This window comes from Achroia grisella, unplaced genomic scaffold, assembly GCF_030625045.1.
Source record: "Achroia grisella isolate CSIRO2021 unplaced genomic scaffold, CSIRO_AGI_Agris_v1 utg676, whole genome shotgun sequence".
Taxonomy (NCBI): Eukaryota; Metazoa; Arthropoda; class Insecta; order Lepidoptera; family Pyralidae; genus Achroia; species Achroia grisella.
Window position 1 is genome coordinate 92,005 of NW_026712992.1, and position 15,224 is coordinate 107,228.

General features: G+C 30.8%; 1 protein-coding gene across 1 annotated transcript in view; it reads left to right on the plus strand.

Moving 5' to 3' along the window:
* The first annotated feature begins 47 nt into the window (after window positions 1–47).
* The window catches only part of LOC131850014 (protein CEPU-1-like), a 122,191-nt gene continuing 107,014 nt past the window's right edge, over window positions 48–15,224 (plus strand). Inside the window, exon 1 of the mRNA XM_059200159.1 lies at window positions 48–126. The gene's annotated coding sequence lies outside the window, so the exon portion shown is untranslated. The remainder of the gene's footprint in view (window positions 127–15,224) is intronic.

Genomic DNA, 15,224 nt, shown 5'->3' on the forward strand with positions numbered 1-15,224 from the left:
ATTCACAGTGAATATTATATTACATCCATTGTAATAACGAATGAAACCCAGTGGTGTTATTGATGAAACATTGATGTGATTGTTACATACGTGCTCCTTTATTATTAAACTTATGTACTTAAAAAGGTAAGTTCTTGTTTCATTATTGTATATAATATTAACAGTATTTATTATTTAGAGTACGAACAATAGTCAATAGTACAGATAATAATGTTTAACGACCCATTCTATATAAAATAAAATAGCTTTCGATATGATTTTGATAAATGAGTACTAGATTGGTCTGTAAATGGTTGATGAATAATAGAGCCGTTGAATAATGTAATAATTAACATATAAATACTTTGGATATTGTATGTAATATAGTTACTTATTATTTATTGATGTACTGTATGATTGAAACATTATTTTGTATCGTTAGTTGACTTACATTTCATTGTTGAGTTTCTATACAGGTTTAGTAGACGATTGACATGTAAAATAGGGTTCCTCTATTGTTATTTTTTAACTACCTTATTAAATATGCTATCCTAATATCTAATGGTTTAATACCTATTTCTGTTATGTATGTATGTATGTACGTATAAAAAATAAGCTTTATGGATATAGGTAATAATGTGATAATATCATTGTATAGGTTTATATCATGTAGGTATTTTCGAATTCTAGAATAAAATTATCTTACGTAACGGGTTGAGAATTTATCTATAATAGGTACTAATAATAATCCTGAATAATGCACACAGCATCATTTAGTCCCAAGTTAACCAGATCTTGTCTTATGGGTACTAGAAAACTCACACAAATACTTGAATACATTTTTGTAAATTCATGAATAATATACATAGAAACTATCTAGACCCTTAAACTCGCTCATGAACATATACAAATGTCTTATAAGACTGTTATATAATATAATAATTGAATTCAATTAAATATTTGAATATACACTTATATTTCCTACACTATATATAATATTCTTACATAAATATATTTCTTCTGTCTGTTTTATATAACTGTTATAAATTTATAATCTAGTTTATTTATTATTAAATATAAAAAAAGTCTGAAGTTAACTAATATAATACTTAAATATTTTTTGTTTTGTAATTATTTTTAATAAACGATACAAACAATCATACATGAATACAAAGTATCATCAAACGTGTAATTAAAGTCAACCATGAAAAATAATAATAATAACTCAATTATGAATAATACATCTTATTTGACATAAATTCTTACATATTTCTTTTGTCTGTTTTATATAACTGATTTATAATCATATAAAAAAAAAGTCTGAAGTTATAATACTTTTTAATAAACCCTTACCAGTATCATAACGTGTAATTAAAGTAACCATGCAATAATTACAAAATTTCAAATGACAAATCTATTTTTTTTCTGTAAAACTGTTCGAGAACTTTTATAATGATTTGTATAAAAGTTTCGCCCAGAAATGTTTTGAAGCTCATCAACTTTTCATATTTAACTTTTTCGTGTTAACTAAAAGTTGGACAAGATTTTTTTAATCATATTTCTATGAGAAGGTTTGTGTATTTCAATTAAAATGATTAATATAATTTACCACAGCTATAAGTCTATAAGCTGGTAAATATAATTATAAAAAACGGTGGTTTTTAGGAAGAAATAGTGTTTAATATATGTATCGAGAGAAAAGCAGATAAAAGAAGAATAATAAATAAATGACCCATGATGATTAACACAGCGCCATCTAGTCTCACCGTAAGCAGACCTTTGTGCTAGAGCTGGTTACTAGACAATTGATATAAATATTTAGTTTTTTTTGTCAATACATATTTCATATACAGAGAAAACACCTAGACCAATACAAACAATCATATTCATGAATACAAATGATTGCACTGTGTGAATCAAACCCGCGACTATCAATAAAGCGGTGTACTAAACCGCTAGACCACCGAGGCCGTCAAATAATGACAATAATAGTTTTCTATATAAATTCATAGACAATAGAAAACATATACAATATATTAAAATGTAGTGCACATTGTCTGTAGTAGATATGATTAATAGAAAACGTTATATTTCCATAATATGAGAAATATTTCATGAATCCGGTAATAATATTGGATATATGTAGAAATTTGAACTTTATTGGTGCTATAACCAACAAGAATTGAACCTGTACTTTAAATAAACTATCAATTATAAACTAAGGCATGCCTAATATGTATAAAAAAAGTGGTTGTGTTGATTTAATTGTTGAAATCGTACATACATTACTTTCAATAGAAATATAAAATTATTATTAAGTGTAATAATAATAAACATGTTTTTCGTTTTGTTGTTTACAACTGTATATATTACATAAAAAATATATTTTCTATAATAACAGTATTTACAATTATAGCACTAGTCCATAATTGTAATAAATAAATTATAATTATAATGGTGTAAAAACTAGGATAATTCACACAGCATCTTCTAATCCCAAGCTAAACAGAGCTTGTGTTTCAAGCTAAGCAATAACTAAGTACATTCAATATAGATATATAGATAGGTAGCAACATATATTACGTCAATCCCAAATATAAGGGTTAATGGAGAAGCAGGTGATGATGATGACGATATAGATAAGACCGTTAAAAAAATAATAGTTATGAATACAAATGTTTGATTCTACCTGGAATCGAACTTGACACTAGCAGAAGTAAAGCTCGAGCGAATCAATACACATAATTGTACTTTTATTATAAATTATATATTATAGATATACAGTAAATCCACTATTATCCAATTTAATATGTTTAATTTTATTGCTGAATCATATCGTAAACTTTCGGATCTCGTCCATTTCATTATCGCTTGTTGTAAAAGGTATATATTAAAAATTCCATTCAGCTTTTGAGCTTTTACATTATGATCTTTCATAAATAAATATTACGATTTATTAGCATAATGCAAAGGCATCGGTTGATGTGAAATATTTTCGATATAATGCAGGAATGTACTGTAATTTAATCTACCGAAAGATATCGCAAATAGTGAACTTTTGAATGAATTTCGAATTTTACAAATGCAATAAGTTACAATGTACAAGACGTTAATTTAAATATATTAGTAAAATATTAAAAATGTCCATTTTCCTCAATTTCTATTTAATGTCTGATTTTATTACCAATTCTACAAGAAAATATTATAATTTCTCAGAAGAAAAGAAAAATTATTTTTAATTATTCTTATATATTGGAAACCTCTGTAATTTGTAAGTGGCAAAAATTTCTTACTTATTGTTTCCTATTATTGTCCAAAATCTTTATACAATCATTTTAGAGAGTCATTCAAATTTAATCTTATTCGAAACATATTGTAATTGTTTAAGTTTTCATTAAAATTACCCATAATGCTTCCTACACAATGTCTCTATAATTGAACCTTTCCGAAAAATACTGAAAATAGATTTATCGCAATTACGACTTTCCTTCAGGAGAATACGTTTGCTTATCTGACATAAAAATATTTACAATAAATATAATATATTTATGTATGTAAAGTAGCCATTTTGGAATAAGCTTAGTTCACGACAAGATGACGAAGCCTGTATGGACCCTAGTGATATCCTTATTCTGATTATTAGTTTATGTGATTCTCTCGCAAGACTAGCAATGAATCTCTCTTTCCAAGACCAATATTCTACACTTCAAATATTACTGAAGTAGTGAAGCATCTTATCCGCTTTCATACTAGATAGTCAGCTTGTGGTTCATTGTTGGGCCTTCCGTTAGGGTACACTGCACAATTATCATTGTCCCTTAAATATTGGACTTATCGGGGATGATAAAGGATTTCACTATATTTCTCTGAATATATTTTAATATGTGATCGCTTCTAGTATTTACTTGGAGTGGGACGTTTCAATAGCCACGGATATAATTCACCAAAAATATATCCTCTACTAGTTTCTACTTATGATTTCGTTTATCAAATATTTGAGTTATGTTGCTATAGGATATTTTTGCTTTTTAATACAAGTAGTATATATTTTTAGTAGCTAATATGTGGATATGTTTAAAGTTATGAAACTTTTGACTTTCAATGTGATATTATAGATATTGTGGATACTATACTATTTTTACGAACTGTAAATTACAGCCAGTTACAGTAGCTTACTCATGCCTTTATTGCAATATTTAGGAATGGCGCAGGACCTATATATATGTTTTCTTCTTCCACTAGACATACTGGCTTAGCATATACGAATATAATAATTTAAGTATAACTTACGTATAATTTTATTTGAAACGATTAAGAGCAGAGTTTCTCGTTGGTTTTACTCGACACAAAATACATCCAGAACTAACCGTAAGTATAACTTAATCTAAGTGTCTGTAAGAATAAAGATATTTTGACTTTATTTCAAGAATACCTAAAGTAAGAAAAGTATCCTAAACTTTTTAATTTTATGTAAAATTCTAAATTTAGTAATTCCCCGGTTTTTTCAGTAAGTGTACATCTAGTGAAAATATACCACAAGAAAATATAAAGATCTGATTAAAAATGTTGACTTAGGAGCCACAAATGGACGGTAAGGGGCCTTTCTGAGTATTTTCATTCGCTGAAATTAGACTTTTCACAGAAAAACCTCTCTTGATGTAATTACTCTATTCGAACGAATGAAAGAGACCCTTTAGACCCTTAGGTTTTCCGTTGTTGAATGATGTATTCTGCCATACTGTTTCGGAGTGGTGCTTAGAAATCTTTTAAAATCTCGTACGGGTTCAGCCTGTGAGAGTGGATTACATCCGCTTTTGTGCAGTACACACGGATGGTAAAAGGAAATTAACATTTGTGTTCATATTTTTTTGGCCGTATAAAATTCATCTCACATTTTTTTACGCATATTACTAATATTTTATATGAATACTGAATTGATTTACCAACTCCCACAACATTTACACAATGTTTTATTATACATTTTTCAATATTGTAAATCCATTTTTTTATCAGAGGACCTATGCATCCTCTGATCATACTTCTTACTCACCTATTTGTATAATATAGTAAGTATGTAGTAAACTATAATACAACTTATAAAACTAATCATATCAAAAGTATAGTTGTTCTGATTCTTTGAAAGTTCTATGTTACTATTATATATATATATAGTACATATTTCGCGTCAAATCCTTTATAGGACACGATAAGAGAAAACTATCGAATATTCTATATCTTTTTTTTATGTAATTAAATTTACTACTTCTATGTACTTTTTTTTATACCATCAACATTGCGGTTCATCTGACGTCAAGTGATCATCGGCGCACCCACAACACCAGGAGAATTGCAAGAGGTTTGCCGGCCTTTTAAGAAGGAATAAGTTCCTTTCTTGAAAGTTCCAATATGCTATCGGTTCAGAAATACCATTACTGGAAGGTGATTCAAACATTTGTATTCATGAGTATTAGTGTTTGTATCGGTCTGGGTGTTTTTTATATGTACTAGGAATGTATGTAATTACAAAAAAATCTATGTATTTATCAGTTATCTAGTACCCATAATCAAGCTTTAGGTAGCTTAACTTGGGATTAGATGGCGCTGTGTTAATTGTCCTGAGATTTTTATTATTATCTATAAAATGTCATGTCTGTACGCTATCATTTTGTATACAGTCCCTCGCGTGCTATTTCGTTTTACTGTGCTATATGTCATGTTTCACAGTTGGATTTTTTGACGTTACTGAATACAGTAAATAAGTTGTTAGCGAATTATTTGGACAGAGTAGAAGGCTTATAGATACGAATATTCTAGATAAATTATAAACAAGATTAGCCCACGTCGTATGTGGTTAACTTTTTTGTTTGTAAATTAAATGGAATAGAATAAATATTGAATTTTAAACGTCAATCGGAAAGTTTAATTATTAACTAATTATATCATTTACATAACATAATTGTACAACTACAACCAAAAATTAAAAAGCTTAAAAAACATAATACAATAACTAAAATATATTATTAAACGGGGTCCCTTTAGGCAAAGTTCCGAAGATACTGGCAGCGTTCTCTCTTTGAATAGCTAGACTAATTCTTTGTCCAAGGTAGCTGCCAGCTCTTCGGTCTTCTGTGATGTCGACTAACCTTTTCGTTATTTCTTTGAAAAGTCTTATAGCGCTAGGACCCCACGGACCAAGGATCTCGACACCGAATGGGACAAAATAATATTCGGACCCCTGTATTTATATGCTTTGGCTTTTTCAGCCGCTTCACACGCTACACCAGCTCTGTAGTTGGTTCCATGTAGATGGGATGGGGCCAGCGTGTCTGAACAAGTTGCATCCCATACCAGCACCCGGCCCATCTTCCATGGAATCAAACTCATACCGTCCGGTCTCTTGCCATCGTCTCTTGCAATACCAGTCGGCTCAAGTAGACTTGGCACATTGGCGGTGGCAAGGGACCGGCGTGTTTTAAATTTTAAACGAGGTTAACCATGACTGTCATACCCAGATGTATATACATAAGATAATAGATAATAAATGGATATAGAATATCTGTATTTATCTAAAGATTAAATATTTATGTATTCTTTTTTTTAATTTCACCATCAGATGGGCTTATGGCCTATGTGTCTATTTGCCACTATTGTGGTATAAAACAATTGTACCCTAATAAAAAATATTATGGATAACATTAATTATAAATACATATTTGTTTTAATTAAATCGTAACAGTATAAAGATGCGTAGTCTTAGATCAACAGAATTACAGATTGTAATTTACCGCGTTCCAAAACACTAGGGATTTTGCGAAATCTCGACTGAATGATGTTACAGTCGACAGCTCGAATTAACAAAATAATTCAATGTTCAACATCCACAACGTAATCATTGGCATTAGGGATTGCAATGCAGCAGGGTCTGTAATCCCGCGGGATGATTACTGGATTGGTGCTAATCCCATGGTATTGCGCAAGATCATGCATATTTATTATACATTATATTAAATTTTGACAATATAATAAGGAACATTAGCAATTAGGGAAATGTTATTTTAATTCAGCAGTGTTTCTAATCTAGCATGAATATTGTAGATTTACGTTAATTTATACAAGATGGCGTCTAGATGGTTTGTTTTATTCATACTTTATATGATGAAAGAGTAAGAATGGAACGTAACAAATCCATGTTGACTTCAGAAATTAATTAAATTGATTTGGATTAATTTTTGATGTAGATACTACAGAGTTCATGAAAGAAATGATAGGGGACTGTGACGGTGTACTACCACATGATTTTATACTTTTTTAATAGATCTATCTATTTCAGATTTTTCGCACCACCTTAAGAGGGTGCAGCTTGTGGCCTCAGGTCCCCTTTGGCCTGGTATCAACTCTTGGTATAATACCCCTCGAAGCCCTCGTAGTTTCCTTAAAATAACTAGTATAGGGACATTACAATATTTACAGCATAACCTAACTTAAGATCTAATGCCCATATTTGGGTAATTATACCCAAATATGGGTATTTGTTTTGTTTTCACTTCAAAACAAATTTTAACATATCTTATACATACTTTAAGTGGCTGGAATATTGAAAGTCGTAACATTCATCTATGGCAAAGTCTGTAATACCTGCATTCTTATCCGTAGAGCCGCATTGAAATCAAGGAACAACAATTTCCGGTAATAAATGCTATGATCATAGCAAAAAATAAATTGTTGGCTGCATAAATAGATGAGATTGAGGTACAGACACGTATAATAGTATTAATTTTAGTATTGATTTGATTAAAACATAATATTTGTATTCAATATCAACAAACAACTAACTATTAAGAATCCCGTGGAATTGCGGGATACAACGGAAGTAAATTGCAATCCCTAATTGGCATGTATATTTACATCTTCTCAGTTAATACAAAATTAATAATGCAAAAGGATTTGGGGCTTAATAAGGATAAAGATAGAAGTTTAACTTTTAGTCGGCCAACAGGCTTCCATTAAGCCGATGCCCGCTTAAATACTTATGAGTGTCTGCTACAAGCACTGTTCAAATTTAATATAGGTTTACGTCAAAGTTGTATGCATTATTAATTGGTCTTTATATTAATCTTGCATTGCATTGCATACGGACATAGAATCGTTTAGAATTAGAACATTGTTATCCGTACAAGTAATTAAATAAAGCAACAATGTCAGTTCTGTGTTTAACGTAGGTATTATTATAATTTTGGAGTTTTATTTGTGGTTTCCAAATTAATAAAAATATATTTATAGCAATTTTAGTGATATTTTTTATTTATTTCGGTAGTAATGTATTCTGTGTTACATGAAAATAAATAGCAGTTCCAGGAACTCTTTGCCACGCACAACCACATTGTGGAATCACCCACTTTCCAGCAATGGTATCTAATAGTACCTATCATGAAAAGAGCTCATTCTTATTTAAAAGCACTTGCAATTCCCTTAGTGTTCTGTGTGCTCATGGTTGGTGGTAATCACTTACCATCACGTGAGCCGCCATTTTAATTAAATAATTACAATTTCATCAGCAAACTCACGAAAGATACTATGGGTGCTACAATATATTTTGTGACTTGTGATGTATGTACTTGTGACTTTATGAATAGTATAAAGTTATAAGTACATATATAGAGTCGACGGTTAGCATTTTATCAAAAAAAACATTAAAATAAACGTTATGTGAATATGTTTAAGGAAAGTGGATATAATACCTTCCAACGCTAAAAAATATAAGCGTGTTCATAAATCTAACATTGCAATCTCCTACATGTCTGGAGTGTAGAGATTATAGTAATATCCGCTTAGGATAGTGGCTACCTCCTACGGAGTAGGTAGTAATCATATGAGTAGGTAGTATCATATGTGAGGTATCAACTCATATGAAGTACAACAATAATTCTAACTGATATTACAAACGCAGATTTTCTTCATAACATTTTTATGTCATGAAAGACATTAAAGTGGTCTCGGACAGTGCGGTTACAGAAGAGATCTTTTTCGCGTAAATTGAGATCGTGGAATGAACTACTTGCCGAGGTTTTCTCACGAGACTACAGCATGTGGGTTTTCAAGTAGTATATTATTATTTATATTAAGGTTTCTTAAGAGTAGGCAGCGTGCACGTGACACCCCTGGTGTCTCAGGTAACCATCAGACGGGCCATATGCTTCTATGCTACCACAGTAGTATAAAAAAAAATACAAGGTCAGGAGGCATGATATCTTAGTCATCAGAAATTATGCCACTGGGTGGTCCATGATGAAGTGATGTGATGATATTTATGTATACGTTTTGTTTTTATATTTAGCTAGTGGCTACAACGTACTCGATAAACGGCTTCATGGCCATCATATTGTCACGTGATTCTCGTGTTACCCTTAATTTCTTGCTATTTATTTATTTAAAACTTTATTGATCAATAAATTATGATACAAAAGGCGGACTTAATGCTATAGGCATTCTCTACCAGTCAACCTTCAGGAAGTGCAGAAATACTTGATGGTGGCTTAACATTAATCATATAAATAACATATATACAAATATTAGACCAAACTAAATCTAAACAAGAATAGAATATACATGAATATTATAGCATATATACACAACTTACATACAATACATAATATATATACATACATTCAATATGATGAAAACATTACTTGTTCTATGTCAATAAACTTAAAAGATGAGCATGAACATTTTTTTAAAAGTATACTTATTGGAGATAGTTTGTATGCGTTCAGGGAGTGAGTTCCAGAGCCGTGAAGATTGAGGAATAAGGTATCTTGTTATCAACTCTATATCCACTATCGTATCTCACGCTTCAAACGAAACAGTTTACAAAGCAAATTGTTTGGTTGTACAAATAGGTAACTGAGAGATACCAAACGACTTCGTACAAAATTAGGTATTGTTCATGTTCATAACGGGCATCTAATTCCTGTCTCTACACAGTACAAGTAGCGTCTGCTGTCTGTTTGCTTAGATCTTTTGAACTACGTAACGGATTTTAATGCAGTTTTAAGCAATAGATAGAGGAATTGAAGCGGTAGGTTTATATTTAATATATATAAATTAGGTGTTTCGTTGTTTGTCCGCAATGGACTCCTAAGCTACTGAACCGATTGCAAATTTTATTTGCACATTGCGTGCAATTTGATCCTACTTGAAAGATGGGATAGCTTACATCTCAATTTTTAGTCGCAATATTATTTTATTGCAAATTATTTTTTTATATAAAAAACTGTTAGCCATAGCAACGCATGGCCGGGTCTGTTAGTATATATATGTATGGTACACCCGTGCAAAGTCCGGCCAGGTTTTAGTAATATATAAGTAACTTTAAAAATATTATATTTATTATTTTATATTGCATATGCATTATGTATATTATATTATATTATAAAATATAAATAGCATGCTTATTAATCATTGCTATCAATTATACAATATTCGTTTTATATTTTACAAATGTCACTCGTATTTTAATATATTAAAAGCAATGAAATCATAACCGTAATTAAATATACCACGAACGCGATATTCACTCAATTAACTTTGTGTTTTATTACCCGTGCAAAAAGGTTGAATTTTAATATCATAATATGCATAATACAAATGATAGTATGAATCTTTTGTTCAGCATTTTTTATAATTTCATGACTGACTTTTTTGTTGAGATAAATGGTGCGCACGTGATCGAGCGAAATTTGAGCGGTACAGCGACAGTTGAGAAATTGCTCCATTATAAATATTGAAATAATATAACGCTTTAGAAATAGAGGGCGCCACTTCTGGCGACAAATTGTTTCGAGCTCTAAATTCATAACATACGCTAGCTGAAATGATTTACAATTTATGTATATTCACCGGCTCGGTGGTCCAGTAGTTTCGCACACCGTTTCATTTACTATGGTTGCGGGTTCGATTCCTCGCACGGTAGGAACATTTGTATTCATGAGTATGATGATTGTTTGTATCGATCTGGGTATTTTGTATGTGTGTCTACAAATGTATGTATGTACAAAAAAAAAGAGAACGATATAACGTAAATGCGGTAAAAAAAGGTTTGCATTTTTTAAATAATGTATTGTATTATTGTTCTAAATAAATTCTATGAATGTAGGTAAAATATATATATGTATATTAGTTGTGAAGTATCCATAGCTTTGAAATAGGTTATTTTTCAGCGACATCAAGTCACAAAGTAAACAATACTTGTGTGACTTGATGTCGCTGAAAAATACATTCTAGCTTTTAATAATTGTTATTTTTCATTTTACGTCCCTTTACGTCGTATTTACTTCGCAAATAATATTATACCGAAAAGGGAAAGTACAAATTACAACCCCGTGTGGTTTACGCCCTTTGTCTGCGGTGTTCACTCATCCTTCTCACCCTTGGCTAATATACAGTTTAAAATATAAAAGTTAGGAATTATGTAAAACAAATATGGACATACCGCAACTGTGAAATTGTCAAATGGTCCCGACGCAGGCACCCTGAAGGATCTTTGTTATATAAATAATACTAGCTACTCGCCCTGGCTTCGCACGGCAATACATGTATTATATATATATGAACCTTCCTTTTGAATCACTCTATTAAAAAACTGCTTCATAATCCGTTGCGTAGTTTTTATATTTAAACATACATAGAACGGACAGACAGCAATAGTAACTTTGTTTTATACTATGTTATGATTTATCTAAGGCAAAATATTAATTCTGTAGAATCTGGATCTAATTATGTTAGCTCTCTCTAATAATGAAATAGAGAAATAGTATTAACTAAAATGAACCTAATACTGTTTGTATTAGGTTCATTTTAGTTAATACTATTATACTTTTGAACTGTCATATAATATAGGGGCTGTACCAGGATTACATTTATGTATATCTAAATATATATAACTCAAAGGTGACTGACTGACATAGTGATCTATCAACGCACAGCCCAAACCACTGGACGGGTCGGGCTGAAATTTGGCATGCAGGTAGATGTTATAACGTAGGCACCATTCTAAGAATTTTGATTAATTCTACCCCCAAGGGCATAAAATAGGGGATGAAAGTTTGTATGAAACTTTGTCAATTTTAAACCGATCGGGCCGAGATTTTGCATGCATAAAGCTACTATGACGTAGGCATCCCCTAAGAAAGGATTTTGATAATTCCACCCCCAAGGGGATAAATTGACGCGAGCGAAGTCGCGGGTAAAAGCCAGTATTAAATAAAATTGCAGATCAAACGGGTATCTAATTTAATTCTCAAAGAGACAATAGACAGATAATAATATCAGTGCGTGCAGCTTCGCATGCGTGCTGCTTATACAATGTGTTTATACTAGTATATATAAAACTATGTTATTCCTTTCCAGAGACCGTGCCATCGGGCGATAATAATCTGAAAACTTTACTATACGTCCTAATGTTGTATTTTTTTTAATTTACTAATTAATTGCTTAATTTTTCATTAAAAAACCATAAATATATTATTTTATTCTACCACTCATTCGGAAAACAGACTCGTCACAAGAAGAACGGCCATGAAACTTGCGTGTTGCTCTTTTAAATAAATGTTGTTCAGCGCAACATATTTAGGATTTCTTGTTTTTTATACTACGATAGTGGCAAATACTTCACTTGTTAACTGTCAACGACCCAAAATCAAACAAAGAAGATGCTACAAACGTATATGGCTAACATTTACCATCAGATAGGCCATCTGATGGTTAATGGTTACCGGAGTCTATGGATGCCTGATACACCATTTTCGGCATATGTAGCTAAAATGTAAATGTAAGTTGGACTCAATTTTCTGCAATCAGCCTCTCATACTACATTTTTAGCTAATTCAGTTGTTAGTTAGTAATATTTATTTGTTTTTATTTCATTGTCTTTATTACGTCATTGTTTTTTATGTATATTTGTTTTTCATGATACAGTGTGCTTTACGAGTATATATTTCTACAATTATATGAACGGCGTTACCGTAAATCGTGTAATGTTCATTCGATATTTTTATGTACGGTTTACGTGACCCAGGTACGCTTTCCGTTCGAAGGCAGTAAATAATTACGAGAAACGTAACGGAAATTTCGAGCGGTTTGTACCGGATGCAGGAAGTTGTGTAAACACATCTAGTGATACGATTAGTGCTTACCAATAGTTCTGTAGCGTATTGCAGTCGCTTGTTTATTCGGATAGATAATTTATATTTTATTTTAGCAATTTATTTTAGTACAGTCAGATTGCTCGGAGTATGTATATGAACGAGTGCTGCTTGTTTCTTGGACTGGTCATCTGTAATCACTTACACGTATTTAGTTACTAAACCAGTTGGTCGTGTATTTAATATATTGACATAAATAAACGCATTTTAGTTTGAGTTTAGAAATTCTATAATCCTATTGTTGAATTAAATTGTATTTTTACGGCATTTTTACGATCGCTTTCTGTAAAATTGTGAGGCAGGTGCCTAAAATTTTCCAATACACGACGCTTTAAATGCCCAAGTAGATCTATGGGTTCCGTATTTTGTAAAAAGCCAGTAATAATATCGGATGCCGTATCTCAACCGGTTATCCTGGTAAGTGCGATCTCATCAAACTTTTACGCACATTTTTACGCGGAGATCGGAACTTTCCGGGTAGATTCGGGTTCACTTGAGTTTCTTGTGAAAACACACGGATTGATAAATTGATTTCAAACTTATTATTTATAAAAAATAAAAGAATAACATTTTATAATTTTTTTTCTATTAATAAAATGGCAAACAAGAGGACCGCCCACCGGATGGAAAATAGCAACTGTTACTTATATATTTGGCTAGTACCACCTGTATAATGTATCTAATGTTCTTGGTATTTATAATACGTTGCTATTGCTAGGACTTAGATGTATGGCTCAGTTATCTGTAATTTTGTTATCATTAATCAATCATTGTAGAATCACCTTCCAGCAACAGTATTTCCGAACCGATACGATATTGTAACCTTCAAGAAAAGAGCTCATTTCTTCTTAAAGGCCAGCAACGCTCTTGCAATTTCCCTGGTGTTGCTGTGTTGGCTGTAATTACTACTATCAGATGAACCGTAAGCTTGTTTATCCCCTATGCTATAAAAAATATTCATTAAAGTGAAACACAGCTTACTATAGGCGAGACAGAGATGATCACAAAAACCACTTTATACAAAGTGTATCTCGGTTAATTAATGTACTATGAATGAGTAATATTTACTACTGAATTTCATTAAATTCATTGTATTCATGCAATAATTGTTTGCTATGATAGCAAAAATAAACCCAATCAAATAAAAATATTTTATGTTAAATATAAAAAGATCTGTGGTTGATCTATATAACGACGTTGATAAGGCATCGTATAGTTCTGTATACTTATAAACCTTTTATATGTTTTAATAACTACAATTCAAGTATAGAAGGATATCGTCCTTTCATTTTTGCTATTTAAAATTCCACTTACGTAAGGATGATTTTGCTTGTCTAAAGAATACCAAAATTATTCTTAAGTCAAACAACAGTATGTTAGGTTCCCAAATAAATATTTTATTTATAATCAAATATCTTTACTTATAGATATAACTAAAACGTGAATAAATTTAAAATATTTATGAAATAACTAAAATTAAACGTAGCTCAAATTCTTTACTAGCAGTTGAGGACACGTCCGTTATATATAGCTGTATATTTCCAACCTAATTTCGTAGCGTCGATATTATTGCGAATTTTCGATAGAGTACCTTTCGTGTAAGTCCTTTCATTAAGTATATTACATAATTCAAGGCAGACTTACTGTACCTACGTGTTTATGAAAATAAATGATCAGTTCATTTATATTTAATTAATAATATTAATGTATTAAAAAATGAATGAAGTAAATATTAGGTAGCTATTTTTAGATGCGGGGTTTCAGTGGTATACAACAGTATTAGGATAAAGTTAGTTATAGTTCATTATATTACAGAAAATATTTCGGAACTTTTATGTTTAAGATTTATTTTAATATAACAACGGTTAAATTTCGATCGGTTTTAACGGTTTCGATATTCGAAATTATTGCGAATTCTTTATTAGGAATAACACTATTATTTTATATTAAAGTAATATCCGTCGTTTTCTTTATGGTGACATCCTTTTAGCCTATGTTTTATTCCTGGATATGTGTTCCTCAGTTTTTGTTTTGTATATAAATATT